Raw genomic sequence first — 7,337 nt, forward strand, 5'->3', positions numbered from 1 at the left:
AACGTTGAAAACCCTTAAATGTGCGAGAGCTGTAAATGTGCGAGGGACTGCTCTCGATTTTGTGCGTGACAATTCTCATTAAATACAAACTGTGGGCGTTTTATCTCTGCAACAAGACTTGGTGTCGTGTCACATTGAAGAGCCAAGAATCACAAGCGTTGTATTGCCATATGTCCCAGATAGAACAATTAAATTCTTACTTGCAGCAGCATAACAGAATATGTAAACATAGTACTCTGAAAACATATAATAAACAAGAAAAAAAAATCAGCGTGTGTACAGTGCCCTCCATAATGTTTGGGACAAAGACCCATCATTTATTTATTTGCCTCTGTACTCCACAATTTGAGATTTGCAATGGAAAAAAAAAAATCACATCTGATTAAAGTGCACATTGTCAGATTTTAATAAAGACCAATTTCTATACGTTTTGGTTTTCCCCCCCATGTAGAAATTACAGCTGTATTTATACATCGTCCGTCCGTCGCTCCCCGAGCAACCACAGTTCTGGAAAAAGGTCTTGTGGACAGATGAGACGAAGATTAATTTATATCAGAGTGATGGCAAGAGCAAAGTATAGAGGAGAGAAGGAACTGCCCAAGATCCAAAGCATATCACCTCATCTGTAAAACAGTCGCCAGGGAGTTGTGTCCTGGGCATGTAAGGCTGCTGAAGGTACTGGCTCACTTATCTTCATTGATGATACAACTGCTGATGGTAGTAGCATAATGAATTCTGAAATGTGTAGACACATCCTATCTGCTCAAGTTTAAACAAATGCATCAAAACTCATTGGCCGGCGGTTCATTCTACAGCAAGACAATGATCCCAAACATACTGCTAAAGCAACAAAAGAGTTTTTCAAAGCTAAAAAATGGTCAATTCTTGAGTGGCCAAGTCAACCTGATCTGAATCCAATTGAGCATGCCTTTTATATGCTGAAGTGAAAACTGAAGGGCACTAACCCCCAAAACGAGTATAAGCTATCACCAGAGAAGACAAGCAGCAACTGGTGATGCCCATGAATCGCAGACTTCAACCAGTCATTGCATGCAAAGGATATGCAACAAAATACTAAACATGACTATTTTCATTTACATGGCATTGTTGTGTCCCAAACACTATGGTGCCCTGAAATGGGTGGGGGTTATGTACAGCCTTGTCCACTACCCACCCCCTCCTTGCTGCCCAACATCAATCTGCCCACTTCTCCATCACCAACAGTAGCAATTGAGGAGGTGGAAAAGCTATTCAGGAGGCAGAGAAGCCAGAAATCTCCAGGACCAGACATGTCTCCAACGGACTCCGTTGCCATGCGGTGAGAACGGAGAGGTTAAGAAGGGGTTTCTTCCCAGAGGCCATTCGGACTGTAAACGCCTATCTCACCAGGGACTAACTCTACTGAACGTTTTTCCTTCCATTATTTATTATGTAAAAGAATATGCGTGTTATGATTGTGTTTATAATTTGTTTGGTTGTTTGGTTGTTTGTCTTTTCCACAAAAGTCCGCGAGCATTGCCACTTTCATTTCACTGCACATCTCGGATGTGTATGTGACAAATAAACTTGACTTGTCTCCCCCTCTACCCTCAGTTTCTGTGCCGAACAACTGGCACCAGTTTACACAGACATTTTCAACCTTACACAGTCCCTCCCTGCTTCAAAGTCTCCACTATTGTTCCCGTACCCAAAAAGCCAAGGATTACTGGTCTTAATGACTATAGGTCTGTAATCATGAAAACCCTTGAAGGACTTGTGCTGGCCCATCTGAAAAATATCATAACCCCCTGCTGGACCCCTTGCAGTTTGCATACCGGGCCAATAAATCAGTGGATGATGCAGTCAACCTAGGCCTGCACTTCATCCTCCAGCACTTAAGACTGCCAGGGGACCTATGCAAGGATTTTGTTTGTGGATTTTATCTCTGCATTCAACACCAGTGTGCATGAGATACTATACTCCAAACTCTCCCCGTTGACTGTGCCTGAACCCCTCTGTCAGAGGATTATCAACTTCCTAACAAGCAGGAAGCAGCATGTGAGGCTGGGAAATCACATCCAGACCCACTGACCCTCAGCATAGGAGCACTGCAAGGCTGTGTACTCTCCCCTCTCCTTTACTCTCTCTACATCAACAACTGCACCTCCACAGACTCCTCTGTCAAGCTTTTAAGAAGGGAATGCAGATGCTGGAAAATCGAAGGCAGACAAACTCCTCTGTCAAGCTTCTCAAGTTTGCAGATGAAACAACTCTGATTGGACTCATCCAGGATGTGGAGAAATCTGCCTACAGGCAGGAAGTGATACAGCTGGCGTCCTGGTGCCATTGTAACAACCTGGAGCTCAATGCTCTTAAGACAGTGGAATTGACTGTAGACGTTAGGAGAGCACCCTCTCCCTTCCCCCCCACTCACAATCAACAACACCACAGTCACATCTGTGGAGTAATTTAAGTTCCTTGGAACCATCATATCCAGGGACCTTGAATGGGAGGCCACCATCAACTACATAGTCAAAAAGTACCAACAAAGGATGTTCTTCCTGCAGCAGTTGAGGAAACACAATCTTCCACAGGCTATGATGGTCCAGCTTCATACTGGCATCATAGAGTCTGGCCTCACCTTCTCCATCATGGTCTGGTTTGGCTCAGCCACCAAGCACGACATCCAGAGGCTGCAGCGCATTGTTCGATCAGCCGAGAAGGCTGTAGGCTGCAACCTTTCCCCCCTCATCAATGAACTATACACTGCAAGGGCCAGGAAGTGAGCGGGTAAGATCATCTCTGACCCCTCTCACCTTGGCCACAAACTCTTTGAAGCATTTCCCTCTGGAAGGCGACTTTGGACTGTCAAAGCCGCCACAGCCAGACATAAAAACAGCATTTTTCCACAAGCAGTAGTTCTACTCAACAGCCAAAAGTCCGTAGACTCTCCTTTTGCACTGGTATTTTATTTCATTCTTCACATATGTAAATTATGTTTTATTTTTAATTGTCTACTGTATATCATGTTATTACTTGTGAGCAAAGCACCAAGACAAATTCCTTGCACGTATACATACATGGCTAATAAAATGTATTCAATTCTTCAATGTATAAACACTGCTGTAATTTCTACATGGTGAAACAAATGTATAAAAATTGCCTTTATTAAAATCTGACAATGTGCACCTTAACCATGTGTGATTTTTTTCTATTACAAATCTCAAATTGTGGAGTAGAGGAAGATAAATAAATGATGGGTCTTTGTCCCAAAAATTATGGAGGACACTGTATATATAAATATGCTTCTTCGCTGAATCTTTACACTGGGAAATAAAAGTTACAGGAAACCACCACAAAAGTGTGTGTATATATATATACTTATAAACCCAACGGGAAGCAGGAACCAACCTTTAAACGGGCTCAGTCGCAGATCAGAGCAGAGTGTGGAAGGTGCTGCTGCCAAGTGCTGCTCGTTTCCGCCACATCCTAGTGGCCGAGGTCGAAGGTGGCAATTCCCGGACAGGTGGACAGCAATCCTCCAACAGCCTTAGGCACAGAAGTGTACTTTCACTAAGTGTTTCGGGAGTCTCTCGGGCATTAAGCGTGATTTTATTTTTAAAGAGCAGCCGGCGAGCCGGTGGCTGTGACCGTCGCCATCTCCAGCGACAGCTCCACCTCACCTGAGGCGCCTGCGCGATGGCGGGCCCAGGTGGGACGCCGCCGCATGAGGTCACCCGGGCTCCCGGCGCATGCGCCGTTCTCATCATCTCGACCTGGCATGGAGAGATGACAAAGTGGGAAACTGGGAGGCATTGCTTCTGGGAAGGTGAAACAAAGGCATAGCCTTGCTGGGAGGCATAGGGGGACCCTGGAGCGTGCATGCACTGATCCTTAAAATCAACAAAACAGGTGAACATGGTGACACTTGGGATTAGTCGAGGGATAGAATACAAAAACAAGGTTATACTTTCTTGTCCATCACACTGTGACATGTCTTTCTTTAGTCTCACTTTCACTAAACCCGACTGTATGCTCAAGGAACAGTGTCTCAAGTACAATCTACGTACTTACAGACCTCGCATTATAATAATAACAATTTCAAATTATCACCCCTTCCCATTTATATAAGTTTAGTTTAGTTCAGAGATACAGCATAGAAACATGGCAGGTACACAAAAATGCTGGACAAACTCAGCGGGTGCAGCAGCATCTATGGAGCGAAGGAAATAGGTGACGTTTCGGGCCGAAACCCTTCTTCAGACTGAGTCCACCAAGTCCATGCCAACCAGCAATCCCCACACATTAACACTATCCTACACACACTGGGGACAATTTAACCAAGCCAATTAGCCTACAAACCTGTACGTCTTTGGAGTGTGGGAGGAAACTGAAGCTCCCGGAGAAAATCACGCAGGACAAGGGGAGAACGTACAAACTCCGTACAGACAGCACCCATAATCAAAATCTCCAGCGCTGTAAGGCAGCAACTGTGTCATATTCTCAACCATGTGTTTTAAATAACAGGTGGATAGTCCAACATAAGGAGGGACCATACTGGACCTTGTTTTGGGAAATGAGCCTTGTGTTTTAGTGGAAGAGCATTGTAGGAACAGTGATCACAATTCCATAGATTTTAAGATAGTTGTGAATAAGGATGTCTGGATCTTGTGAGAAATCACTAAATTGGGGTTAGGGAGATCATATCATTATTAGGCAACCGCCATGGAGAGTAGATTGGGAGCAGTTGTTATTGGGTAAGTCCACATCTGATATGTGGAAGTTGTTTAAAAGCCAGCTGATCCCAGTTCAAGACTGGCACAGTAAATAGGAAGGATAAGGATGGCAAGGTAAGAGAACCTTGGATGACCAAAGAGGTAAATTAGAGCAAAGAGTAAAAGGAAGCATATGTAAGTTATATGATATCAGATGGGGGTCTTTAAGAAATTTGAAGCAAGAAAGAAAGCAAGTAGACAAAGTGGTTAAAAAGGTGTATTGTATGCTTGCCTTCATTGGTTGTGTCATTGAGTATAAGAGGTAGGAAGTCATACTGGACCTAAATTAGGCTGCATTTGGACTATTGTGTGCAGTTTTAGTCCCCCAATTATAAGAAGGATGCGGAGTCTTTGGAGAGGGTACAAAAGAGGTTTACCAGAAAAATAACTGGATTGGAGGTTTGTTTACTAAAATGAGAGATTGGACAGACTTGCAATGTTTTCTCTGGAGTTCTGGAGGTTGAGGGTAGACCTGACACAAGTATATTCCCATTCCCAGTGCCGCCATGGTATTTTGTTCGAGTTTCACATTTTCACAGCTTTTTCTGTGAAAATGGATTCCTGATTTTGTTCCTTAATCTGAAGTAGATAGGTGCACCCTCAAGGGAAATAGTTTTCCGTTACATCTCCTAATAAATCATTAACCAAACGACTCGGTCAGATTGCCCCTTAACCTTTTAAAATTATATTTGGGAACAAAAGTACCTACATAATCATAATAGTACTTTATTAGCCAAGTATGTTTTGCAACATACGAGGAATTTGATACATCTTTAATGTGGTAAAATGTCCCAAAGTACAAACATGGAGTCTCGTGAAATAATTGGAAAGATGAGCAAGTGCTTGGTAAAAGAGGTAAGTTTTACAGACACTTTCATTATAATGTACCTTTTTTTGGTATCATTACTTTCTTGGCTACACATATTGTGACACTTCTATTTCACTCAGCACCCTCATGGGCAGAACAAACTTTAATTGTAGTGTAATTGATTGAAATGTAATTTTGAATCTATTAGGAAAATTACATGAACCAACCATGCCATCAAAAAAAGTATGTTTTTTTTAATTGACTGCTGTGATAATTAATTAAACTAAGTGATGCCGGAGTAGAGGGCATCCATTGAGGTTTTAATTACTGTACATCAATGGTGATAGAAATAAGCTGTTTGATGAAAAAATCTGTCAGCTGTTGTTTATATAATGGAAATAAAATGCAAGGTTTCTGATAGAAATACTTAACTTTAATTAGTTAACTGTCAACAGAGCAGATTATTCTAAATCAGACAATGTATAAGAAATCCCCAGTGCACCCATCATCCTAATCAGAGATGCCAGGTGCATTAGCACAAGCAAGCTGCCAGCTTTCAGAAATTCGTTATAATCAAGTCTACATGTAAGATGGTGCAGTCTTAGACTTTGGCTTTTCCTATTTTTAAAATATAATTGTAAAGATGCGGGTGTTACTGGTAAAAGTACCATTTGTTCCGCACAATATGGTCTGAACAACCTAGCGGAAGCTCTTCTTGAACACAAGAACACAAAATAGTAGTCCACCAGTCCCCTCAAACCCGCCACATTATTCAATATTATCATCTGAGGAAGGGTGTGCTGGCGCTGGAGAGGGTCCAGGTTTACAAGAATGATCCGAGAAATGAATCCGAGAACATAAGATGAGCGTTTGACGGCACTGGGCCTCTACTTGAAGGATGGCCTCTAGGAGGATGAGGGGACACCTCACTGAAACTTACCGAACAGTGAAAAGCCTGGATAGAATGGATGTGGAGAGGATTCCACTTGTGGGAGAGTCTAGGACCAGAGGTCACAGCCTCAGAATTAAAGGACGTTCCTTTAGGAAGGAGATGAGGAGGAATTTCAAGTTCAAGTTTATTGTCACTTAACCAATTAAGGTAAAGTGAAATTTGAGTTACCATACAGCCATACTAAGTGAAAAGCAACAATACACACATCCACATAAAATAAAATTTTATACATACATCCACCACAGTGGAATCAACATTCCTCACTGTGATGGAAGGCAATAAAGTTCAGTCATCTTCCTTCTTTGTTCACCCATGGTGATCGGAGCCTTTGAACCCTCCGCAGTTCGCCACCGCTGACAGTCCGATGTCCAAGCCCTCGCGTCAGGATGATGGAAATTCCGAAGTAGGGATGGATCGGAACACTCCGCAGCATGGAGCTCCCGAGTTGGCCTCTTCTACCGGAGACCGCGGCTTCAGGGTGTTAAAGTCCACAAGCCCCGCGGTCGAAGCACTTCCGCTGGCGATCCTCAGCAAAGGATCACCCGCTCTGCAATGGTAAGTCCTTCACCCAGCTGTCCAATGCTAACTATGTTGCCGAACCTAGCTCATCCCACTTGCCTCCACCTGGCCTCCTAATCCTCCAATACCTTCCTATTCATGTACCTAACTATCTTCAATCAGAGGGTGGTGTATCTGTGGAGGCCAAGTCAATTGATATTTTTATGGCAAAGATAGATTCTTGATTAGTACGGATGTCGGGGGTTATTCTACAAAAATACAACAATGACCATAATTATCAATTGTAATTGATAAATGAACAGTA

At 42.9% G+C, this 7,337-nt stretch overlaps 1 protein-coding gene across 1 annotated transcript in view; it reads right to left on the reverse strand.

Annotated features, from left to right (window-relative positions):
* tmem184a (transmembrane protein 184a) overlaps nucleotides 1–3,648 on the reverse strand; it is a 57,459-nt gene extending 53,811 nt beyond the window's left edge. The window contains exon 1 of the mRNA XM_055651354.1: nucleotides 3,391–3,648. The gene's annotated coding sequence lies outside the window, so the exon portion shown is untranslated. The remainder of the gene's footprint in view (nucleotides 1–3,390) is intronic.
* Nucleotides 3,649–7,337: the final 3,689 nt, after the last annotated feature.

Source organism: Leucoraja erinacea, chromosome 20 (assembly GCF_028641065.1).
Source record: "Leucoraja erinacea ecotype New England chromosome 20, Leri_hhj_1, whole genome shotgun sequence".
In the NCBI taxonomy this organism is placed as follows: domain Eukaryota; kingdom Metazoa; phylum Chordata; class Chondrichthyes; order Rajiformes; family Rajidae; genus Leucoraja; species Leucoraja erinaceus.